Genomic DNA, 27,662 nt, shown 5'->3' with positions numbered 1-27,662 from the left:
TCACCTAAAAAGTGATGCTGATGCCCCTCCAGCCATCTTATTTAATGGACACAGCTAGGAACTGTGACACAGCAGTAAACCACACAGCCCTGATTGAAAGAAGCTTACCCAGAAAGAGTATCTTAGTTACTCTTTCCATTGTGATAAAATACCTGAATAAAGGTCACTTAAGGGAGAAGGGGTCTGGTGCTTAGTTTGAGGGTATAGTCCACTGTGACAATGAAGTCACAGCTGGGAGAGCTTAGGACAGCTGGCTGCATTGTATTAACCCCTCATGAGCGCTCCCAAAAGGCCCACAAGATAGATGATTATTTATCACATCAAACCGACAACTAAATTTAACCATCACAAATGACAAGGGGTTTACGATGCAGTGTGATGTTTCATACAAATATAGAGCTATCATTCTTGTGGTGTCAGGAAAGATTTCTGCAGAAAATGACAACTACAGTGAGACATAGTGCATGGGTCACTCGTGGTTAATAATAGTGAGGATGCTGGGAGAGGATTGTGACAGAGACAAAGAAAAAACCACTGATAGCCTGTAAGGAGGCCACAGAACCATACAGGCAAGATGACTGTCAAGGGGTGTGCTTCGTGACAATGACTATATGTTAACACAGAAAAAGGACAAGCAACTGCAGTCCAACTATGCCACAGAGGTCTGATCAGAAATGAAAACAGCAGACCACCAATTCCTACAGTACCATGATGGACCTCAGACACCTTCTACCATGCAAAGGCAGCTAGACCCAAAAGACTATGTGTGTATCTACAAGACAGTCTATAAAAGGCAAAATGTGAGGGCAGCAACAGATCAATGGGTGTCAAGGTACTTTGATAGACAGCAACAATAGGATGATAAGATTATAAATCTGGACTACAGATTGATCTCAACACTGTAAACATTTGTTTAAATGTGTAGAATGTACACTAACAGGGTGAACTTTACTGTAAACTTGTTACCATGGACACAGCCACAGTAATCTACTTCACTGTTGTCCTAATAAAATCTTTGACTGTTTCTGGGCTTCATTTCCTCATCCGTGATATGGGCATGATGCTCAATGTCCTAATGATGTCACAGGATTTGGAAAGGATTAAATGGAATAACATATACGTATAAAAGAATAAAACCCCATCTCAATGCATGGTGGTAGCATGTGTCATGAGTTTTAGCAAACATTACTCATGATAATTCTTTAAAACAACACTTCAAAGATATCAAAGTGGTTTATACTCCTCCCTTCTGAACTTCAGGCACTAAAGAGGCTACTCCTTCAAGCTGCCTTGGAGAATGTCAATGTGTGGCTAGCTACAGCTCACAGCTCCTCTCTGATCAGCTGAGATCTTCAGAACCATTTGGGTATGCCTACTTTAGGTTCTTGGCAAGATAAATGGCCTAAGATTGCTTTTGTGGCAAAAGCAATTAAGATTTGATATGAAGCACTGGGCTTCAGTGCTGCAGCAGAGGCTAACATGGAGTTACACCATTCATAACCTTGGCAGAGACATAGGCCTTATGTATAGAAACGGCTATTGATTATAGGGCAATAACTATATTCAGTTGGTGTTTAGGATTAAGGTTATACTCTTTAGGAAAACAGAATAGAAAAATACAACTTAATCCTTTCAATAAAATTGTGCACAATCTCCAAATTTTAGGTTGTTTGTTGTTGGATATTGGGTAGTGTTGCAAAAGAAATCTCAGATTTGTACTTACTCATGGTGCAGAGTGACAGATCTGCTCTGAATGGAATAAGAATACATATACAGTGTTAGACAGAAAGAAGAGGTTGGTGGTGGCTCTGCGGTTAAGAGCACAGGCTGCTCCTCTAGAAGACCCAGGTTCAATTTCTAACACCCACAACTCTTGTAACTCCAATTCCAGGAATCCAATTCTCTTTTCTAGATACTCTTGACACCAGGCATGCACATGGTACACAGTTATATATTTAGATAAAATGCCCATACATTTATTTTAAAAACAGGGAATTTGAGTTTGGTGATTAGAAAAAAATTTTAGAGCCACTCTGATTCAAATGACTACATCCATTTTTCCTTAGAGATAAGCAAGTGAAACATTCATCTGTACTGGAGATACAATCTGATTGGCTCCTGTGTATTAAGTGTTCCATGGTCTCTGTTAGCTAGGTATTCCTTCCTGACAGATATTTTCAACATCCACTATGCTATTCCACACTGTTAGCAATCCTGTGCAAATGATACTCTGTGTTCTTACTCTGTTCATTAGAAAACAAATGCTTATCACAATAAAACAACTAGAGCTGTTTTACACAACTAGTGAGGCACTGGCTTGAGACATGGTTAGATTATCAAGGGTTTATCTCTTTCTCAAATAGCCATTTATTTTTTAAAATAAAATATTTTTTCAATATTCAGTCAGCAAGAAAAACTATCCTAGGACAGCCCAAAGCCTTGTTTTCAGTATATGTCAATTTTTAGTCAAGTGAGGTTCCTCATACCTTTAGGTCTAGAACTTAGGAAGCTGATGCAGGTGGATGGCCATGAGTGAAAAGCTAGCCTGGGATCTATAAGTGAGTTCCAGGTAGTCTCTATCAGGTAACACTTAGTCATTCAAAATGGCCCTCCTGTTGTATGTACGTACTTTTGTGGCAAATGCAATTAAGATTTGATATGAAGCACTGGGCTTCAGTGCTCCAGCAGAGGCTAACATGGAGTTACACCATTCATAACCTTGGCAGAGACATAGGCCTTATGTATAGAAACTGCTAGAACCCCACTAAACTTAACTTGAAACATCAGTTCCAGTGACTAAGTCTCATCAATTAACAACTGTTAAACAGATTTCAGGGATTCTTCTCTCCAAACAGAAGAGCAGGTGTCACAAGTAATGGTCTTCCCTCCCCAAGGTTAGCCATAAAGTGCATGGAAAATGAAATGGCTTGATTATCTTTAGCATCAGTAAATTTTATTGTAATCCAAGGCCAAATAAAAGCATGTCTGGTTCTAATATACAAGCACAGCTTCTAAGTTCAGAGGAAATTTGACTACAGTCATCAAGGCTGTTCCTATGAGATCAGGCAGCACTTTTTCTACTATAATGTCCAGGGAAACAGGTGACAGAGACAAAGTGCACAGGTGACTCCGTTGACTTCCAGGCCTGACACTCTCAGGAGGACCATGTGCCCAGCCATAGCAACCCAGTTGCAGGAAGCCCCTTCTCTGCAGTTACCTCATCCTATTTTTCTTTACCCACCAGACTTGCGTCTCCCCTTTCTTCAGCTGTCCTTGCACCCACCAGTGTTGAGAGCTATAGCAGTATTATGCTTAGTTCTGCCTGCCCACACTTCCAAACCACTAACGGCAGGAGTAGAACCACATTATAATGGGCTGAATGGCAGTTAGGGTATCCTCACTCAAGAAATGTAGAGGCATTTATTGTTATAAAATTGACAACATAAGCATGAGATCACGTGAATAGGACTTTGGAGGAGGCACAGGCCAGGTAAGGAAAAGTGAGGACAAGGACTTTAGCATCATTATTTTCCTAGAAAATTTTTCTTCAAGGTAATAATGGATGTTTATTGAGCAGTGTTCCGAAGACCCCAAAGACCTCTGTCTTCCCAGGACAGGGACCTGGCCTTTGTCATGTGATGATCCTTCTATCATGCTGACAACACATGCTTTGGAAAGCCTGTTCCTACTAGGGCTCAAGATTTAATGTGATCAATACTTCAGAAATACTTCTGATGATCCTCATAAGAGGACAAGTGGAAAACATGCACTGTCATTTGGTCTTCAGAGTTTTGTTCTATATTGAAAGGATGCTTGTACACTTGAGCAACAAGAGAAGGCCAATTTGCCATGCTCCAAATTGAAAGGAAGTGTCACAACCCAGTGTTAATGTCAGATGGGGGAAGGGGAAAGGCAAATTAACAACACAGACCAGGTCACAGGCTTGAGGCCAACCCGCAATAAATCTGTGTCTACTCTAGGCATCTTAACTAGGAAAGCTGGAGGCGCCCAGTGTCACGCAGACATGGAATAAGTAGGAAAGGGTATTACCTTTCAAGAGGTGAGAATAAAGACTAGCAATCACTGGTCCCTCCTCAGCATGTCTGATTAAAAGATGGATGGATGTTGTAGCTCACACTCTCTCACAGGCTTCGAGAAAGGAGGCTCTAAATCCTTCTCTCATTGCTTCATAAGATAAACTAAAGAATGTATTAAGGGTTTAGTGAGGAAGCGGTGCCTCCCTGGTCATTTGATTAAGGATTCCCTTTTTAAAAGGGGGGGAGAGTAATAAAGTAATAGCCATCCCTCTTTACTCATTCTGGTGAATCCTTGTGTCTTCTTTATAGGGCAGGCACTATGAGAGTTCACAGAGCTCATCCCAGAGACAAGGGGTGGGGGAGCCGGCAGAGCTAAGGAACTGGGTTAAACCACAAATGTGAAAGAAAGAAGCCAAAACTTGACTCTAGTTGTTTCCTCTCTCCTACTGCCCTGAAACAATTCTTTATTTTTCTTCTCCTTTTCTTCCCACACATACACCATAAACAGTGCCAACTAAACCCTAATACATTTTATCTTTGATTTTATTTACTTAAATTTCAATTGCACCAGAATATAAATGTTAACAAATTACCATCTAAACCACTTAAAGTGTTCATTTCAGAGGCCTCAAGTCCATTCCAGTTAATGTACCCATTGACAGACAACTATCCATGGAGATTTCATCTTCCATGACTAAAGTTCATCGCCTATATGTAGCTCTTCCCATAACACCCTTCGCCTGTTCTTCCTCTTTTCCTTTAATCTGTCAGCATTGTATCCCTGAACCATTCCTTAGTTCTGCTTTGGACTGCTGGATTTTCAGAACTATGAGGTTTATGGTAATTGGAAATCCCCAAACCTTTTTCGTTCTACAGATGTAAAAAGGGACCCACTTTACCAACAGGAAGATGGGATGAGGATAAGAATGGCCTATTCATTCCATGAGTTGTTGGCACTCCTAGTCATGGTAAGTGCTGATGTGGACATCTGAAACATAAGTACACAAAACATACCAAGATTCCCATCTCAGTAGAACTAGATGACAGTGTAGAAAAGATACAATGTTGGGTAAAGAACCAAACATCCAAATAGAACTCTTTGGATGAATGGGATGAGGGTGGAGTGAGAGAGAGCAGGCTACACTCCTCTGAGGTGAGTAGAGGCATTCATTGAGAAGTTACAATAGAGCAAAGACCTGAAGGAGATAAGGTAGCCACCTACAGAGATGCAAAAGTCCTGACAGAGCGCCTGGCACAAAGCAGCCACTCACTGAATAGCTGAGAAATAACTCAGAAATAAAATAACAATTCTGGCAATGAGGACAGTCATAAACGTCTTCCTCATCTTCTCTCGGGATGCCTGGTACAGCTACAGAACTAACATGTTCTGACTCACTCAATAAACATTTATTGCTGTGACTGCTGTGGCCAAGTGCTCTCATCAGCTGGGACACTCAGGGATGGAAAGCACCAATATGGTCTGCATTTTTAACCAACTTTACATGGAAAGGTTGAGGTGGGGCTGTAAAAGCCAGTTCTAGAGTTTGGAGATCTGGAAGTGCCTTGAAATGATAACATGTACTACCAAGTACAAGAGATGGTAGGGAGCCACCACAAAGATCAGGCAATTATCAAACAGTGTGCACATCTTGTTGTTGGGGTAAGATCATGGGTGTGGTGGTGTCTTGCATAAAAGAAATTGATATTAAAACTGAAATAGTAAAAAATGACCCAATTCTTTAGTCCACTGAAAATATTCAAATAAGGGAATTTTTTAACAATACATACTCCTCTGTATTATGAAAATGTCTAGTAAAGTGTCTCTAAATTACTGGGAGTCTCAAAGAGATGCTGTCAATTTTATTTTCTGTAAAACACTGGATCAACAAATTATTAATTCCAGTTACAAATTCCAACACCAAGGTATCCTAGCCTTGGTTATCTGATGGCCTCCAGTTATCAACTCAATAATAGAAAAGCCCTCTCACATGGCTAGGTTCCATGAACCCCTTCTGTAGCCATGCCTCCTCTTCACACTTAGGGAGACACAGATGGCGACAAGGCAGGGGTACAAAGATGTAAACAAACCCTCTTATCTTGTTGGTAGTTGTGGCCTGTGAACTTAACTCCAACAGAAGCTTGTCCTAGGGAAAGCCCTGAGCTTGGAAGTTTCAGCTACATACCCATGATTCACCATACATTCCTCAGACAGCCCGCTACTATCCCTAATCACTTCTACAGTTGGGTAAAGTCCCTGAGTCTTCTCACAAGCTATGATACTTAATTTTATGTGTCAACTTGACTAGATCACAATATTCAGATGTTTTAGTCAAATACTGTTCAAGATGCTTCATTGGGGTGTTGTGGGGGTGGAACACACATTTAAGTCAGTGGCCTTTAAGTAAAGGAAATTAGTCTCTACAGTCTGGGTAAGCCTTATTCAATCAAACAAAGGCTTGATTGAATAAAAGTAAATGGCTCACCTTCCCCAACTAAATTAAGAATCAATTCTCCAGGAGATAGCCTTCAGAGTTAATCTGCTGTATCTTCCCCAGTTCTCCCAGGTTCTTTAACAGACTTACACAGAATGGATCTACAATTTACCCTTAGATCTTTAATATGTCAGCATCCCCATCAGATTTGGGACTCATCAGGCCTCCAAAATCACATGAGCCAATTTGTTAAATTAAATCCCTATGTGAACAAGTGTACCAGGACTTGTTCCTCCAGATTAACTTAACTGCATACTTGTTCCTTCTTTTCCAACATGAACATTTTTGTCTGGGACCTCCACACTATCCTAAAGCCAAGGATAAAGGAATGGATCCTAAAAATCTTTGAGATAAGGACATAAGTGACTTTTGGCAACTTCAGTAGGCTTAAGTTTCCCTACATTAAAAAAAAAGGGACTTAGGACCCAAAAATTATTTGAATTTCCACTATGGCTCAAAAGTCACCTCTGAAGCATTTAGAGAACATCTTAGAAATTTTCCAACTGTTACGACAAAACACCCCAAAGTACTTAAAGACGGAAAGGTTTTATTGGCTCACCATTTGAGGGAATAGTCCATCATGATGGAAAATAAAGGTAGCAGGAACATAATCAGGAAGAAGAGAGTCATGAATCTTCATGACTCTCTAGAAACCTAACTAGGTTTCTCCTTTTAAAAAAAAATAAATTAACTAATTAATTTTTTTATACTCCACAGGCATGCCATGGCCTCCCCATATGTAATTTTTAATACATTTATTTATTTATTTATTTATTTATTTATTTATTTATTTATTTAACTTACACCCATATTTTATTCACACACACACACACCCTGTCCACCCTCCGACTGTTCCACATTACATACCTCCTCCCTACCCCGTCTCCACATGGATGTCCCCACCTCACCTGACCACTAAACTGCCTGGGGCCTCCAGTCTCTCGAGGGTTAGACACATTATCTCTGAATGAGCACAGACCCAGCAGTTCTCTACTGTATGTGGCCTCATATCAGCTGGTGTATGCTGCCTGTTTGGTGGTCCAGTGTTTGAGAGATCTAGGGGGTCCAGATTAATTAAGACTGCTGGTCCTCCTACAGGATCGCCCTTCTAGCTTTCTCCTTTTTATGCAAGTTGAAACTAAGTTTCTTTAGGATGGGTCTTGCCATTTCAGTCTCATCACAACAGTCCCTAAACTACATGCTCAAAGGCTATTCTAATCCAAACAACCCTTCACAGGTGTACCTACAGGTTGACCTTCTAAGTGATTCCAGATGCTGCCAAGCTGACAATCAATGCTGACCTTCATAACTTTACACTCTGTTAATCCAGCACCTAAACGTTTAAGCCATAACTAACCTTCTACCACATTTGCTCTAGTCATATGGGCTTCTCATAGAGAAAAAACACAGTTAGCCCAACCTTCAAAACTCCCCATTGTCTTTAACAGTTTCAATGATGCCTAAAGTACAACATTCATGTCTCCTCTGAGATGCAAAGAAATATCTTCATTGTAACTTCCTATAAAATAAAAAACAAACTACATGATTCCAATATACAATGGCAAAAAAAAAGATAATAAACATTCTCATTCAAAAAGAGGCTAGCAAGGAAGATTAGACCAAAGCAAGACTGCTAACCAGCAGAAGGACACCAAAAAAACAAACAAACACCCAAAACAAACTAAGGACAACAACTATGGCAGCTCCATGTCTGACATTTTGTGCTCATGATGAAAAACTCTGGGTTCCAAAAGGATTGAATAACCCCAGTTCTCCAGTTCTGCCATCTGCAGGACATCCCTCCTCTATCTCAGTCAGGCTACTCCATGATAGCTGCTTGCCCTCATGGATGTCCCCAGGTCATGGCATCCAGACCCTCCTTTGGTCCCCTTTATAATTCAGGCGTCACCTTCACAGCTTCATGTAGGTTCTCCTGGCTTCCTTCCAAGAACTCAAACCTGGTACACATTGCCCAGTGACAGTGGCTCTCTACAACTGTGGTATAAGACTGTATGACCCCAACAATCATCCATCTTTCATGCTTGCAAAACCAGTACCACATGGACAACACTACCAGTTCCTGCTGTCATCGTGGGTTGGGGCCAGCTGCCTAAAAACCACAGAGGCATCAGTTCTGTATGTGTCTCCAGGGAAACACTTCTATAGGCAGATGCACCAGGAGCCAGGCACCCCTTTAGTGGCAGTATCTGTTTCAGTTTAGGTTCATTCCCTTCAAACAAGTTTGCATTTTCACAGTTGGTACTTTTGATGGATGAGTTGGTACTTTTGATGGATGAGGTCTTGCTCTCAGTGCACTTGTCCTATCTTCCCAGTGCAGAGCAAGATTTTTTTTTTAAAGAGTTACAGATCTTTTTTCAGTATGCAACTTGGCTAAAATTTTAATTTGCTCAATTTCTTTTCCTCCTTAATAACAAATGTACGTGTGTGTGTGTGTGTGTGTGTGTGTGTGTGTGTTCTACATGCATCTACCCAAGATCTTCCTAATTTTCACTGTAGTACTGGGTAAGGGCAGTAAAAAGTAGCCAGGCAATAACCTGATACTCTTGTGTCTTTAAATCTTCTATGTAAAACAAATTAGCATATTCCCTTTAAATTCATCTTCTCTCATTTTTTCAGGATATGGACAGAGTGAAGACAGATTGTTGGTCAAAATATCACACAAATTGCCCTTAACCTGGTTTCTAACAGAGTCCTAACTCTACACGTAAACTTCATTAGTGAAGCATCATCTGCAGCTCAAGTTTCTTTCACCATTCCTTTCTTCCAGGCTCCCTTCAGAATGGGCTAATCAGCTCTGGTTATAGCATCCAAGGGCTTTTCTATTCCAAAATCCCAAACTCTTCCACAGCTCTTTAAAACCAGTTCTAACATGCGAGAACCATACAGCAAGATTTTGCCCAGAAATAACACCATTTCTGGTACCAATTTTAGTGAGTTTTCCTGTAGCTGTAATAAAATATTCTGACAGAAAAATTTAAGTATATAAGGATTTGTTTTGGTTCCCTCACAGTGGGAAAGCCAGGGCAGCAGGGTCTTGAGGCAGCGGGTCATATCCCATTAACAATCATGGAACAGAGAACAGTGAATCCTCATTCACAACTATTTTTATCCCTTTTATGCAGTCCAGGACCCAAAGCCAGGGAGTGGACCCAACTTCCTGTAGGGTGGGTCTTATAGCCCAGGTTAACCTCATCAAGGACATCCAGAGGCATGCCTGGAGGCTCGTCTCCTAGCTTATTCCAGATCATATCAATCCTGACTGCTGCAGAGAAATAGACATATTCTCTATTGTTCTTGCTCTAAATCAAAGTCTGTGGAGCTATTTCACACATCTTTCTTTAGAGTTGGGCTTTAGAAGAAAGCTACTGCTGTGATCATATTCCCCTAGGCTATTTAATTCTAGTCTCCCAGTATCATTGAGCAACTGTACAGCTTAATAAATTATAAATATTTTATAGTGATGAAGCAAATTCTTACCTAGAAATGTGAAGATTCTAAAGGGTCCAATAGACGTTACTCACTTTCCCTCCATACCATGGAAGATCTAACGCTACTTCCACTTAAACATCCATTTTCCTTTTCCTAACTCTATTAATGTTTGCCAGACTCATTAAACAGCTTAATTTCTCTCTTGTTCCCTCACAGATTAGTGAGTTAAGTAAAAATTTTACCATGTGGTTATTTTATAACTATATCAGTCAAAGACAGGATGGTACCATTTTTAAAATTGTTAAAGAAAGTCTACTATGCTTGGACCATCTTTAGTACACTGAATATAATTGCAAAATGAATAAACAAATAAATGAACACAGTCTTCTCTAAGAGCACATAGAGTTAGCCATGCATGGAGTTTAAGAGTGAAATCGACTACCGCTGATCATAACCTATTGCATTGCCCTCTCTAAGGGCTGCCATTGGGATTAAAAGAAACAATCGATGAATATGGTTATGTGCTATGCATGGGAGACCTATCAGTCCTCTATGTTATAGACTTATGGTTATCATTATTAAACAGATTGACCCCCTCAGACCATTGTCCATATTCTACCTTTATGCAGCAACCCTATGGTGCCACAGTGCTTCATAAAATGGATGGCAATGACCGCGTACCACAACAGTTCCAAAACCTCCTGGCTGCCAAGCTTAATAAAGTGTGTTATCCATTCTTCCAGACCACTGCTGGAGATGTTACAGCCTGACCTTCTATTGATCCCAACATCATCCCAATGGACCTTGTTCCATTGTAATTTATTACAACAGCTAAATTGAATCCACATGACAGTGCTCAGAGCCAATTCTCACTGTGATTCTCCATCTGCCCTTCCCCCACTCCACTGCCCCCAAAGATTTGTGGAGACACAGAATTAGATGATTTACTCAATTCCAGATATTACCGCTATTGAATTCCTTTCTTTAATCTTGCACATCCACCTAGAAAACGATAAAGATGGTTTGGCATGATTTGTTCTGCAGTCTCGTAAATTTATTATTAATGCCGAGTCAGTAATCTTCACTTGCCTGCTCAATTCTTCCCAGCCATGGTCTTTATCTTGAGGAATTTGAGTTGCTTGTTGCCACTGACATCTTCTATATTCCTCAAGCCCTTATTTCCAGTTAGGAAGAGGCAGGTCCAGAAAGATAGCTCATGAGCTGCAGGCACTACTGTATATAAATAACAATTGGAACAAGCAGATGCTGCACAGGAGTTTGCCAAAAGATGTCTGAGCAAATTAGCACCTCCTGTGGAGTATAAGGCAATTTCAATTGCTACAATCGATGTTCATGATGTCCCTGCAGTTTAGCACTGGGATGGTGCCTTGGGTGTTTTCCTTATCTGGAATTATTCATTTTGTAAGCACTGTAGACAGTACTTTTCTGTCTCCTTTTCGTTCTGCATTAATCTGTGCTGACACTCTAACTAGGTGACTTATCTAACAACAAACTAATTCATCAAGTATCATAACATCTAGCTCAGTCTGCTTGGTTCCCACATCCTTGATTATGGAGACTATAAAAGTATCAAAAGATGGATTAAAAGATGAATTATTCAAAGAAAAAATGTTTAGCTTAAAATTCTAAATAAAGTTCTTGTGGTATTGAATTGAAAAAAAAATGTATAAGCCACAGAGAAATGCACAACAAATGTTTGAATTACGAACAGAAATAAAATTCCAAGCCAAAAGTTCAATTATGGTTCCTCAATAATCACACTTTCTAAGAGTTTAGACTTGAACATGATAAATATCTTGTATTTCCTTATGACAAGTGCCATGTTTACTAGAGTATTAAGTTAAAGTTTCTGTAAACAGACAAATACATGAATTACCCTGGGTGTTTAACTCAATTCTGTATCTGCAACATTCAGTTAATATCAATAAACATATTTTGAAAGGGAGGTTTAAAATAATACAGAATACATTAGCTGATATATGAAGGAGTAAGATAAGTCATTACTATGACCAACTTAAATGAGAAGGTAAATGCTTCATTCTTTTCTCCCCTAAATTTTACATTATAAAGCATAAATATGAATTTTCTTGTTAAGATTAAATATTTACTTTGTTCACTGCCTTATAAAAATAAATAGATAAATGTCATACAAATTTATAAGATTCTATTTTAAAAACCTAATCTGATTTTTTAAAATGAGAAAAGTTCTATCATTTATTTGCTCATAAAAGTTTAATGCATATTTATCTGTAAATTACTTTAAAATAAAGTACTTTATTCCTCAAGAAATAAAAGATACATAATGCAAAAGCTCAGATTTCAGGGAAAACTCACTACTGCCATACTCAACAAGCTGAACTTATACATCTAAAGTTTGGACAGGTCCATATATATGATCCCAGGAGAAAGCAGTGTCTGCCCCCAGGCACTCTCTAGATAGCCTAGAGGGACACACACACACACACACACACACACACACACACAGAGCAAATGGAAATAACAATGAACAAACACCCTTCTCATTTTATCCTAAAACAAACACTGGTTTCTTTTCATTCTCAAATCTATTTGTTTCATGATTTTTAGACACATGCAATTCAACTTCACATACACTCAAGCATCCTCATCTTTTCCTTTGACAACTTTTTAGTTAGCCTCCCACCTATCTCTCTTCCAGAATAACTTAGTGAGTTTAGCATCAAAGGCTCTGAATTCTCTCCTTATTTCTGCAATGTGTGTTGGACAAAACATTGGTTTTGTGGCTCTCAGATTCCTCATCTTCTTCACTGCCAATATACTGCCCTGTGACAACTATGGCTTCAAGGCAACTTCATAGGTCAAATACTTTCATGGCATGAGATTATGAAATGAAAGCATGTTCAAACAATGAGGTCATCTACAATACTACCTCTAAAAGTAGTAGTTTTAGAATAAACTTTTGATACCTCTAGGATTAAGGAACCTCAAAGGCACTGTGCAAAGTGGAAGAAGCCAGACACAAGAGATGCATATTGCACTACCTGGCTCCAGTTCTGTGAAGTTTTGGGAAAGGTAAAATAACAGGAACAGCGGATAAATGAACACTTGCCAGAGATAGGAGGAGCAGGGACTGACTAGGAATTGAGCAGCACCTTAGATGTTTCTGAGGTAACAGAGCTGTCTTGTAGCACAATGGTGGATGGGACCACACAATTGTAAGCTTTTGATAAAACCCATAAAAGTACAAACCACAAAGAGTAATCTTTGCTATATGTAAATTTAGATAGAGATTCTATAAATTAGTCCAGCACCTGCTCCCCAAATTCTTTGCTTTAATCCTAAAAGAATTGATAGGTCTTAGGGTTTAAATTCTTATATTCAGTCTCAAATAATAATTTTTCATGGATCAACTATGATATATATTTCACTCAACACATCTTTTGTGAGAAATCCAAAACTAAATGTGAGCTATGAACCTATGTTCATTTTGGAGATGGGGAAATCAAACCAAATGTAATGTAATTAACTTTACAGTGTGATCCTGAAATGCCCACCAAAGAGTATATACCAAAGGCATAGCTTCCATCAGTCTGTACTACCACTGAGAAGTGATGTTCCTTCTAGAGGTGGGACCTTGTTGAAGCCACTGAAGGGGATGCATTGTTCCAAGCCCTTTGCTTCCTCCCATAACTTCTCCATTGAGCTTTACTTCTTGCTGTCTGTCTGGGAAACATAGTGGTTTCTACCACATACTCCCATCACAATGGCATTCTGCCATATACCACAGGTCTAAAAGCAATGGAGCCCACTGACAAAGGCCTAAAACCCCTGGAAACATTAATCAAAATAATAAATAAATGAATAAATAAATCTCTCCTCCTTTAAGGTGATTTTCTCAGGTATTTTATCATAGCAACAATAGAAAGTTGGCTGACATATGCATTATTGGAGATTTAAAATCTTATAAGCAGCAGCATTGAGATTCACACACACACACATTTTGATACATTTTTATATATACATTATAGTTCATTTCAATTAAAATAACCTGAGTATTTTTCTATGCCATTAAATATTCTTTTATGATATCATTCATACTGATGAATTTCTATGCATAACCATACCATTACTTATTTGGATAATTCATCACTCTGGAGTTTTTTATTGATAAAATACATTTTATCTTAAGTAAATCACAAGATTACGGCTAAATCAATGCCTACATCTTAACTTTCATAAAGTGAATTACTATGGGAAAAGCCAGTGATTTAAGTGGCCCTAGTAAAATGATTCTATATTCAGTTCCCCCAATGTGTAAAATTTATACGTGGCATCACAAGGTCCCACAAACCTTGTGAAAACCTTATCTCTAAGACAACATAAACATGAAAAGATGGCAAAGGTTCTTTGTCCTCCATTCCCACCTCCTCACCTGATTGCCTGTGTCCAGCTGTTCTTAAGTTCATAAACAATCATAATTTGAAAAGCTGTGGTATATGTCATCCCTTATATGCTTTTATAAGTTAGTGTATCATATTTAACTTAAAGAATTTAGCTTCGTATTTTAGCAGAAAGAACTGTCTCCACCTGGTGTCAATGGTGCTCTTCATTTACACACATCCTGTTTGCTTAGCTTTGCTTCATTCAGCATCACTCACAAAAAAAGCTGTAGAAGGGAACAGGAAATAGGGAAGACCTCACCCCTGGGAATGAATGACTTCCCTTTTCACTAGGAAAACTGTCTGAGTCAAATAGCACATGTGTTCTAAAAAAGTATACCTTGTTTACCTCTGTTAAATATTTAGAAAGCTTTAAAAAAAAACTTTCATATGTTCCATGAAGGTGGTTATATGACAGAATTGCCTACATGCTATCATAATTTTTTTTATTAGATATTTTCTTTATTTACATTTCAAATGCTATCCCGAAAGTTCCCTATACCCTCCCCCTGCCCTGCTCCCCTACCCACCCACTCCCACTTCTTGGCCCTGGCGTTCCCCTGTACTGGGGCATAAAAAGTTTGCAAGACCAAGGGGTCTCTCTTCTCAATGATGGCCGACTAGGCCATCTTCTGCTACATATGCAGCTAGAGACACGAGCTCTGGGGGCGGGGGGGGGTACTGGTTAGTTCATAATGTTGTTCCACCTATAGGGTTGCAGACCCCTTCAGCTCCTTGAGTACTTTCTCTAGCTTCTCCATTGGGGGCCCTGTGTTCCATCTTATAGATGACTGTGAGCATCCACTTCTGTATTTGCCAAGCATTGGCATAGCCTCATATGAGACGGCTATATCAGGGTCCCTTCAGCAAAATCTTGCTGGCATATGCAATAGTTTTTGGTGGCTGATTATGGGATGGATCCATAATTTCTGAATTCAACAAACTGCAGCCCATGGGTCAAGCTGGCCATTTGTAAAAGAAAGCTTTATTGGAATACAGCCATTCCTACTTGTTTACTTGCTTTGAATGTAATCAGAATTTTGGACAGATTGTTCATTTAGTCCATTCCATTTCAATTTTCTCTCTAAAATTTATTAATCACCTATAACATGCCCAAAACTGTGCTGGTTACAGGGATAAACTATGAATAAGACCTGTTGTTTCTTTCACTGAACTCCAGATTTCCTAGAGAAATGGACACAAATGTGTAATATCACAGTCTCAAATTTTTCAACTACTTGATCTGAAATAACATAACATAAACAGTATAATAACAGCTTACTCTAAAGAAAACATTTTAAAATAATAAAAACCCTCTAAAATTATAAAGCTTTAAAAAAGTCCAAAGATTCCCAACCTGAAAAGTCAAGGCTTTGGAACTGGTTTTGTTGAGAGTGTTCCTCCAGTGGACTGTAATCTTTCATGTCCCCATGCTCTGAACCCCAGTCCTGCTTACTTGCAACTGAATTTTTGATCAGTTACTCTAATATACACTTGAATCTATTTCCCACAGGCATGTAACAAAATACATCCAGTTTAGTCACTTAAAACGACCACCACTTATCAAACACAGTTGTGTAGGTCAGAAATCCTACGTAGACATCTGTAGTTTATGTTCAGGGGTGGGATCAAGGTGTCAGCCAAGATGGATTCTTGTCTACAGGCTCCAGTGGAAAATGCACTTCCATGCACCCTCTTACTGCTAGTCAAATTTGGACTTGTGGGGTCTTAGAATGATAATTGTTCCTCTTTGATGCTATACATGACAAACCACTGCCAGCCACAGAGCCCCTGTAGCCCTTGCCACATGGCTTCTCTATTCTTAAGGCAAGAGAAGAGAATTTAGAATGCATTGAAAATTTCTGGTCCTGCCAAATCCTCTAAATTTAGGAGCCAGGCTGAAAATGCTGGTGGCATTAGGTTGCATATATGCAGACCATCTTTATTTCTTAAAATCACCTGTACTGTGTAATGTAACTTAGTCATCGATATCAAATACATCACACATCACACTCATAGGCAACCAGGGTGCTGAGCAATCTTGGGAATCCTCAATTTAGAAACCTATTGCATCATTTTTGTTAGAATTATATACATTTTATAAAGAACTATAACTACATTAACCAAGGACAAGTTACCAGTTACATGTTTCTGTTATTGCTTGCTTTTAGAAACCAGCAACCTAAACAGAAAACACAATACAAATATTATTATAAGGTTCCAAACTGGCATATATATTCTATGCCATTAATTCAGAAAGTCTCTGTGAATATTGTCTGTTTAAGGTAGTTATATATTTCAGTTTATGTAAGTTATAAAATCTGGTGAGGAAAAGGAAAAAGAAGTACTGGAAATAATACTATAATATTAGTGAGTAGGAGAATCCTGTGGAGCTATAGACCAAGGAACTTACAACGCTAACTTAACTATTTGTAGGGGAAACTTACAGATGTATTATATAAGCTTTGAATTATGGACTTCCTACACAATATACATTGAAAAGTGTTAATATAGATATGCATAAACTTACTTCACAGCAAAGCAGGATCCGTTGCCAAATACAGGGTAAGTGAAAAAGACAGACAGAAAATTTTCCTTCCCACATAAATAAGATTGATTCAAATCAAATGGCCTGGGGAATATGTGGGAAGAAAAACAGAATCATCTCCAGACTGGAAAATGTAAAGGCTCAACCACTTCCACTCCCTATCACAAAACTGCAGGCAACAGCTGGCAACTGAGACGGACAGATGTCAAGATGCCTTCACCAGATAGAGTGGCAGTCACGGCCTTGCACTCCACTCTTTTGGAGGGTGTTTTACAGGTGATTATATGAAAACCTTTTTAAAAAGCTACCATGATGAAATTGAGTATAGAATATGAGGTCTTAACCTGGAAGCCAGTATTTATTTAAAAGTGAACTTGCATCTCTTAGTTTGGCTCAGCTCTCTCAGTGAGAATCAGTTCTCAGCATGAGATCTGGCCATGAACTGAATTTTGAAATAACACAGATAATCGTTATTGCCACTTGTAAGTCACAAGGGACTAGGGGAGAACATTTACAGTATAGAAGTCAAAATGTCAGTCAATTTTTAACTGCATAATATATTTGATTGCTAGAAGATATAAAGAAAAGCTCCTTGCTGTGAAATTGGTATCGTAAATGGAGCAAGAAGTGTGGTCCAGCTATATTAAGTTACTTTTGATCCCCAAACACACTGTGCTGCCTCCTCTTCCTGCCAAGCCTTGGAAACGCTACTCCTGGGGCCTGTACTAGACAGCAATTCCAAGTCCCTTAGCACCAGATTTACTTGTCAACATTTCCAGAAACTACTCCTTGCTCATCTCATTCCTCCTGGAAGGGGAGACATTCCCTTGTGTACAATTCACCAATACCATGACTACAGTGACCAGATAAACTTAAATACTAATCATTCTAATAATCCAAAAGAGAATAATAGATATTCTCTCTAAGTATGGGGCATTGTATATAAAAGTTATAAAACATAAAACAATAGTAATAGTTCAAACATCACTGTCCTGGCTTGTAGGGCATGGTTTAGATGCTTTGGGAATCTGATGGAGGTCCTGTTCCTCAATTGATCAATAAAGATGCTAGTGGCCAATGGCTAGGTAGAAGAGGTGGGGCTTCCAGGTTTTCACAGGCAGGCAATGAGATGCAGGAGGAAGAAAGGGGATTCACCATGCTTTGGAGGGAGAGACAGCCATCAGCTATGTGAGATCTCAAGTGGAGTGACCATTGGCCACTTCCCCAACTGGGCCTGGGGTAGTAGGCAGGAGATTAGAAGCACAACTGAGCTGAGGGGAGATTTAGGGTGCTGAGTAAGGAGAAATTAACCAGGCAACTAAGTGGGGGCATAGTTAGGAGTGTTGAGCTGAGATTGAGCTGAGAGTAAAGGTAAGGGCACGTTAGCCACAGGAGGCTTAGAAGTGTCCTGCCATTGAGCTAAAAGAATATTAAAAATAAACATGTGTGTGTGTGTGTGTGTGTGTGTGTGTGTGTGTGTGTGTGTGTGTGTGTTTCATCTGTGGATCCTAGGGTGGCCCACCTGGAGCTTAAAGCAGGGTAGTAAAAACTACATGCTACACCAGTTTCATTTCTCTTGCTGTGACCAGAAAAATTGAGGGAAAAAAGGGGTTTGTTTGTATTACAATTCCAGGTTAAGTCCACCATTGAGGGAATTAAAGGTAGAAACACAAGACAGGAATGTGAAAGCATGCCTGCTTGCTATTCCACACAGCATCACCTCCAACCAAGAAATGACTTTGTAGCCAATGAAGAGGAAGGAACCAGAGAGGATGGTGGCAGGCAAGCAGGCAGCAGGCAGCAGGCAGCAGGCAGGCAGGCAGGTAGGCACACTCTAAGCAGGCATACAGGAAACAAGACAGGCAGGCAGCAGGCAGGCAAGCAGCAGGCAGGCAGCAAGCAGGTTGGCAGCAGACAGGCAGATGCGCAGGCAGACTGACAGGCTTATACTCAGATTTTTTCATACAGTACAAAAGAATAGTGCTACCCACAGTTGACTGGACTCTCTTACTTAAGTCAACAATTAAAACAACGCTCCATCTTTCAGCCATAGAACTCGTGGTGACGCATGCCTTTAATCCCAGCACTCAGGAGGCAGAAGCAGGCAGATTTCTGAGTTAGAGGCCAGCCTGGTCTACAAAGTGAGTTCTAGAACAGCCAGAGCTATACAGAGAAACCCTGTCTCAAAACAACAAAACAAAACAAACAAAACAAAACAAGAACTCATCTTCTAGAAACTCACCAAAATGCACAACACAAAGGGAAGGGAGGAGGCACCACCATATTTCCTCCATGCTTTCTAGGAAAAATGGTGGTGACTCTTTGGTCCCATACATGTGAGTCCACAACAAGGGTGATAGTGTAGATATCAAGGGAATGGGGAATGTTCATAAAGGAATGCCCATAATGAATGCCACAGAAAAACAGGAAGAGTCCACCACAAAACAGGAAGCATATACAGCATCACCCATCATGCAATGAGCCTCACTGTAAACAAGTTAGGGGCAGGATTCTTGCCAAAGAATTCAGTGTGTGAACTGAGCACATTAAGCATGCTATGTGTGCTTCTTGGAGTAGGTGTAGGAGAATGATCAGAAGAAAAGGGAGACCAGAGAGAAGGACGCCTGGGTTCAGGTAAAGTGCCAGCCTGCTCCATCCAGAGAACCACACTTTGTGAGGTTTACCAAAGGAGCCTGGGCTGCTGGAGCCCTTTCCCCATGGAGTCCTAGCTTAATGTACAAAATGAAATAAAAGACCTAGACTGTAAAGAGGCTTAAAATAAAATCCTCCATAGACATGGCCACAGCCCACTGAGACTCCGTTCTCAGCTATAACTATATTGGGTCAAGTTGCCAGCATCATTGCCAATACTTACAGGCACACATATACATCAACAACATAATTATCATTGTTAGCCTTGAAAATCCTACAGAGGATGCATGGGAAAATGCTACACATATTGGCTGAGGTATTCAGAGCCCAGAGGTATTCTGTTAACCTGTGTAAAATGCATTTAAGGAAACATTATCTATAGGCAGGGGGAATAGATAGTCAAGATGACTAGGTAGGCCACATATAAAGGGAATGACTCCTGTGAACAGCTTTCTCTGTGTAAGTATTATTGCAGGTATGATCTGCCTAACATATACTGATTAGCATCCCTGGATTGGACTCTACAGGTCCAGATGCATCTCGCCATCTCCCAGCTGTGGCAAACAAAAATTCAAATGCTCACTAGAAAGCAGGAATGGGAGTTGAGAATATACTGCCTTAAACCCAAGACCACTAGTGTGGTTGCAGATCCAAGCCCTGGTTTGCCATCTGGATTCCTGCCTTGAGATGCAGAACAAGCTTGCATATACTAGGCCCTACTTTAGGTGCACATCTCACTGCAGTAAACAGAGCCAAGGCTGGAGGTGGTAGGTGTGGGAAGAGCAGCAGTCATCTCCGCCTCTGAGCATTATTATTCATGGATGGTTCCCTCCTGCAGCCTACACAGAACGTACCATACCCAGAACAGTGAGTGGGTTTAACATTTCACTGGGGCAAATGACTCTTCTCATAAATGACACTATTCTAAAGACAGAAGTAGATCTCAGAGAAATTTCACCTTTCCCAAATTCTTATTCATCAAGAGCCCAGTATATTTTGATAGAAGGCAGGTTAACATGTGGTAAGAATTTTGCAAAGAGATGAAGTTATCTTCTTTATGAGTTCAAAATCTCTCCCAGACTGCAGTAGCAGCAAAAAAAAAAAAAAAAGAAAAAGAAAAAATCTAAAGGATATGACATAAAAATGAACTCAAAACTCAAGGGTGGAGGTTGGAGCTTTGTAGAGGAAGGGTCTTGGATACATCCTGTCAAAGAGGCACACGTGAACATAATTCAAGGCAGTCCTAAAAGTCTGAATCCCTAGTGAGTTGGCAATGTGACAGCAGACAGAGGAGGGTGTGAGGGCATCCATCAATGGAGGGGACACTTGACTGCTCATTTACCTCTAGTTATGAGCCCTGACAAGCTTTGCCTCCTCCTTTGGGCCTCCTAGTTTGACACAGTTCTTAATTATAAATAATCTTGTTTCTAAAACTGATTATTGTGGTTTGAGATATTTTTCTTATAGATTTTTATGGCTTAAAGTAGTCACAAGTAGTTCTGCTACATACACTACCAAAGAGTATGCTTCCGATAGCATGTCACATGCAGTTGCCTAAAGGGTTGTTAGGCATTAGTACCTAATATTAATTAATTAATTAATTAATTAATTAATACCTATCACAATATCAGCTTCCTGAGATCAAGAGGATCTCTCTCTCTCTCTCTCTCTCTCTCACACACACACACACACACACACACACACACACACACACACACGAACCTTCAGAACTGTAGAAGTTACTGGTCCACACACAGGGAGTGTGATGGTTGAGTAGAAATGGCCTCCACAAACTCCTGTTTTTGAATGCTTGGCCCACAGTGAGTGGCACTATTAGAAGGTATGATCTTGTTAAAGAAATGGGTGACTGGGAATGGGCATTGAGGTCTCAGAAGCTCAAGTCTGGCTGGTGTTTCTCAGTCTTCCTTCTGCTGCCTGTAGATCAAGATGTAGAACTCTCAGCTCCTTCTCTGGCACCATGTCTGCCTGCATGCCACCATGTTTCCTGCCATAATGGTAATGAACTAAACCTCTGAAACTAAACACCAGCCCTGATTAAATGCTTTCTGTCATAAGAGTTGCTGTGGCCATGGTATCTCTTCACAGCAATAAAAACCCTAAGACAGAGAAAATTCAGTAAAAAGAGTGCATCTTTACCCCTAAGTTTATTGTCTGTCAGAATTCCAACCACTGTAATCCCAAACACGGAGACTAGAGGTGCTGAAGTTAGCAGATCCATACACACCATGCACGGGAGCCAACTCCACTTTGCCCTTCCTTCCATTCTCCCAGTCAGAAGGCAGTCTACATATCCACTGCTTGTTCTTCCCTCACTACATAAAGCACCCCTGGTATATACATTTACAATGCTCATATAGCTGAGGCCTAAAATGAAAATGGATATTGAAAATTTACAGCAAATTCTTGGGTAGCAAGTTTATGCTCTAAGCATCCATGAGCTTCATGGCAATCGAAAACTGCTGCGGTTTAAATATCGCTACCATGTCCTAAAATCATGGGTACTATAGATGCTCCAAATGTACACTGTCATCAAGGTTTTATAGCATTAGCTACAAAAACTCAATAGTCAAGTAACACCTCATCAGCTGAATGTTGTATCCAGGTGTGGGAACAAAAGGCTATGGTTCCAAAACAGAACTAGTGTTTCCTGCCTTTGGTAGAACATCAAGTGGATATCCCAGTGAACACTCACTTACAAGCACAATTTTGTTTCCTAGTAAAATATTCTGTACCTTGGCAAACTATGACATCGGGGTCAAAAGTCCATCCTGAGTGTTCTGTCTTCCTGTAAAAGGTTGGTCAGAGGTGACCTGCCACTTGAGCTTCACTCTTTATTCAGCTCCAGTTAAAAGAACATAGCCCGTTCCTCTAGCATGAAACCACAGTGCAGGTTGCCAACGACATAATATTGCAGTTTTGACTTTGACATGAGCTTATTATTATTCCATACCAACACACCCTAATCCAAAGCTTATGCTGCTCCAATCCAGGCCTGCTCGGAAGTAGATGTTTATGTTTAATGTAGACAAAACTCTTAAGTCTCCAGACCCAAAGACAATGCATCATTGGCTTCTATATTATCCCCACATTTTAAAAGTAATTCTTGGGGAATTTGATACACTGTCCTCTGCTTGTACTCATTTCTCACCCTCACTTCTCCCAGGTCCACCTCCCAATCCATATCCACTCAACACCGTGATGTTGTTTTTAACCCTTCAGTCCAATTAGTCCTGCGTCTATACTCTTGGAAGATGTGGCCATCTACAAGAGGGTGTGGACCACAAGGTACCATACCCTTAAAGGAAAGTAACCCTCCCTCTCCAAGGAGCTATCAATATCAATGTTCCTTAGCTAGGGGTAGGGATTTGTGTGAACCCCTGTACTCTATGCAGGGGCTTGGTCTAGCTTAAGCTTGCACAGGTCAGTATCGGCTTCTGAACTGTGTCTATCACTTTCTAGATAAGTTCTTGGTCACATGAAGTTATAAAAGACCATGCCCCTTCACTATACTGCAGGGCTTTCATTGATTCTCCAAATATATTAGGAAACACTTAGTTAAAAGGAAACATGAGCTAGGGATGTATCTTCGTGGACACAGTACTTGTCATGCAAGCATGAAGAGCAGAATTCGGATCCCCAGAATCCATATAAAACCCATGCATGTTAAGCAGAGGACCCAGGCAAAGTCCAGAAAGCTATGGCAGCTCAACTGAAAACCACAGGAGGTCAGGACAAGGAATCCCTGGAGCACACAAGCTAGTCAGCATAGTTGAATGGTGAGCTACAGTAACGGTCCTGCTTCAGTGTTTAAAATGGAGATCCATCAAGGAAGAAGCTTGATGCCAGCCTTATACTTCCACATACATGCTCACACATATGCACGCATGTATCTACACTTTCTGGTACATGTGATACTATGTGATACCATTTTCTGGTACTACACATATATATTTGTAAAAAACGGTAAAAAGAAAAATTAACGTGAATTGATAAACCCCTTCACATTTCCAAATCCAGTAAGTTCATGATTTAAACATGTGGTCTAAAGAATATATGATACATAAATAGTGTTGTTCTCAATTTTAAAACTTCCAAACTTGTACCTTTGCTTCTGGCTATTAGGGAGAAGTTGGTATGCTGATGATACACCTGGTATTATCATCATACAAATTTGGGTCAAAAAAAAAAAAAGTGAAGTTTATTCACTCAGTTTACCTTATCCAACTTATTTTATCTTCTCAAACACAAAAAATAAAACCTTGTTACCTCGGTTATAAGACCTTGGGCAGGCTTACTGTAAACCAAACTATTCCTTAGTTTTTTGAGGTAAATTCTTGGACCTGCACCATTAGGTGACAGTCAAAAGTAACTAAAACAGTGCATGGGACAGAGAACCCAATTCTCAGTATTCAGTACATGCACATCCAGCAGATGCCAGTCTTGTTTTCAGTCACTGCTAAGGATTTCAATCAAACCTTTCTTTCATGGCTCAAATCTAAAATGTTCCTTAAGGTCATATGCTAAATAAATGTCTAGGCTTTAGCTGGTGGTATTTAAGAAAGTGGTAGAAATTTAAGGAAGTGGAACCTGGCTGGCAGAAGAGAGCTGAGCTGTCATGAGATGAATAGCTTTGTCTGGCGCACTGTCCAGTCACCATGAGGTTCATTCAGCTTCACCTTAAGACCCAAGCAGCAGAACCAGCCAATCATAGAACGAATCTTGTGAAACCATGGGCCACAGTCAATCCTTCCTTCCTTTGCAGGAATTTTTGAGAGTTTGTCACAGCTGTGGAAACGAACACAATCTTTTTTTTTTTTTTTAGAATAAAATCTTGCTCCTGCTGTTGTAACAATCCCTGCTGGTCCCACCTGCCCTGATCAGCTCCACCCCCTTCAAAGATCTCTTTTAATCATCTTTATTAATTACCTAGTACTTAATATGGGAATCTACTTTTTTTTTAGTTCAAATTCTTTTATTATTATTATTATTTATTATTATTATTTTAATTAGGTATTTTCTTCATTTACATTTCCAATGCTATCCCAAAAGTCTCCCAAACCCTCCCTCCCACTCCCTTCCCCCCCACTCCCACTTCTTGGCCCTGGCATTCCCCTGTACTGAGGCAGATAAAGTTTGCAAGACCAATGGGCCTCTCTTTCCACTGATGGCTGACTAGGTCATCTTCTGATACATATGCAGCTAGACACCAATGAATTAGCAATACAATCAATTAAATAGCCATTATCCTGAGAGAGCTAGACAAAAGTTTGTTAATGCTTTGGTAAAGTTTCAAGAATTAATTTAACTTCAATTTATTTGTAAAAGATAAGACAGTGTACTACTTAGGTTTCTGGTCTAGCATGATAGAACAGGGATACATCAAAAAGAGACTTGTCCTGTTCTCTAAGAGGAAAGAGTAGAGAATTCATTGATGGAGTAACAGAATCATAGGAAAGTGAGGGGTGTAGGTCCTAGAATTCATTGATAATCCCATTACAGACCACAGAAACATGCGTCACCTCTCTTCTTTGTACCGCTCATTCTCCAGTCAAGTTGGTAGGCATAGGTTTTCCTGGCAATAGGTGACAAAGGTAGACCCTAACCTTATCTAATCAGATGCTCCTGTTCCATCTTTTAACCCTGGAGTCAGTTCATTCACCCATGTCATTAAATGTTTACTGAGCAAATATGCCTACTCTGTGCTGAAAATACAGCAGAGGAAAAAATAATAAAGCCTTACATTCTAGAATCTGGTAATATCAATTGAAAACTTTTAAAAGGTATATATTTTCCAGATGGTGATAAGTTCTACTTAGAAAAATAAAATTGTACATGTAAACCAGAGGGATTTGGACTATACACATGGTATTTTGTGTAGAAGGGAAGGACCAAGGCCTATGATAAAGAGCCTTGTGAACCTCTGAGATGTTCAAGAAACAAAGGCATGAGCTATGTGAATGTTTATAGCTGTCCCATCTGCTGCAAACACAATGAGATTAACATATGTAATTTTACATTTCCTAATATTCTCAATAGACATTAAGATACAAGTAACAGTAATTTTAGAAGTATATTTTATATGACTGATACACCCAAAACATTTTCATAAAATAATATAGAAATTATTGTCAAGTGCTCTTACATGGACTTTCCTTGAAAAAAAATCTTTAAAATATAATACACTTGTCATACTTATAGCTCATTTCAACTGAAGAGCTTAGCAGTTGATAGACAGCACCATGGGTCTGGAACCAGTGCCCTATGAAAGCTGAAGTCCTATAAAATGTCTGAACTATGAGAGAACATGTATGTCTCAACTACTTGGATGGGACAAAATCATGAACTTGTGACTTGTACCCTTGTGCCAGCCACCCTTCTTGACTTAATGATCTACTATTACCATCTTAACATTACTAATTTGGGAGCAAGGGGTTCCATGTTTTCATTTATACCAAGACCTATAAATTATAAAAGTGGTTGGCATGGGAAGGTTCTGATTAGAGAGTGACTTAAATTCTTTTGAGATCTAAATGGAAAATTCTAGTTTCCATGTTAAGAACAGGGTGTAAGTAGCACAAGTGTAGATGGATGTAAGAAAACATCTAGGGTAATGATGCTATAATCCAGGTGAGAGGTGGTGACACATGACACCAAAAGGAGGAGCCAGTTATTCCTGTGTCTGCATTGGCAGCATCACGGGACCATGCTGGCTACAGTGACTTCCTGGCCAGCCAGTTTGCTGATGATGACAGTTTCCATAATAGGTACCCCTGGATCAGAAAGTCCTGTATATCCCTAGCATTTTGATTTTCAGAGAAGAGCAAGGTTATGAAACAGCTCTTCCTCCTGCTGACCTTTAAAAAATAACAATAATAATAAGGAAAATGCTGGGTACCAAAAACTGTATAACATAGACAGGGAGAACTCTCCCAAGTAAAACCATGGTGATGTCACAAAATCAAGGTCTCCAATAGAGAATGAAATGGACCACTTAAAGAGTGATCTTACTGGATCACTGTGGTAGAACTCCTTGTATGTTCTCGCCACTGATTCCAACTAAGTAAAAGTTAGTTTCACATAAAAAGTGACCAAACCACTCCAAATAGTCCACATGGATTTGGTCATTGCTATGGTCTAGGTGTGGTACCGTGTGTGTGTGTGTGTGTGTGTGTGTGTGTGTGTGTGTGTGTGTGTGTGTGTGTGTTAAAAACTAATCACCAGTGTATTAATAGGTAAAGTGATGGTCAAGAGAGTCATGACCTTCTATGTGGGATTAAGGACCTTATAAAAGGGCAAAAGGGAACTAACTTAGCCTTTATGCCTTCTGTCATTGAGTGTGAATGAAGCACTTAGCCCTGGGGGAACATGCAATGAGAAGGCACCATCTTGAAAGCAAAGAGAACTTTGCCAGACACCAAACCATGTACAGTTTGATCCAGGGCTCTCTAGACTCCAGAACCACGAGAAACTAAATGTCACTCTATAAATTCCTCAGTTTAGGATATTTGCTATGGCAATATGAATGGATAAAGACAACAAGATGTGATCAACCAAAGTCAATGTAGCTACAGAATATATCTAAAATATGTCGTTAAGACACACTCCCTAAATACTTGCCAACTTTCATAATGAAAAAAATTTAAATTACCACTTTGGAACTTATATTTTTCATCTACTTATCTTTCTTGAGTTCCTTAGCCTGAACTCAGGGCCCAACACATGCTAAGTATGAACTCTTCCCACTGAGCCACAATCCCAGCTCTTAACCCCACAGGCTTAAGTTTTAGATTTGCATATAAATTGGTATAATTCTTCAGTGATTAAGATTGCAAATTTTTTTTAAAAAAAATCTCTATTTAGTTCTTGGGTAATCAAATAGAAAACACACAGGCCACGTTAAAAATAATTTCCAATGATTAGTAAATTAAATACCAGTAAATAAAAAGTTGATAATCCCAATCTAAATTTTCAAAAGATACTTTACTTCCACAGCCCTAAATCTCTCTGAAACATCAGACACATA

The 27,662-nt window shown here is 39.6% G+C and overlaps 1 protein-coding gene across 10 annotated transcripts in view; it reads right to left on the bottom strand.

Moving 5' to 3' along the window:
* Positions 1 to 27,662, bottom strand: part of Erc2 (ELKS/RAB6-interacting/CAST family member 2) — an 864,340-nt gene that overhangs the window by 481,854 nt on the left and 354,824 nt on the right. The window lies entirely within an intron of this gene.

Source organism: Mus caroli, unplaced genomic scaffold (assembly GCF_978045245.1).
Source record: "Mus caroli unplaced genomic scaffold, Mus_caroli_1 scaffold_12, whole genome shotgun sequence".
Classification (NCBI taxonomy): domain Eukaryota; kingdom Metazoa; phylum Chordata; class Mammalia; order Rodentia; family Muridae; genus Mus; species Mus caroli.
Note: the sequence above shows the minus strand (reverse complement) of the source record. Positions and strands in the feature narration are given on the sequence as shown.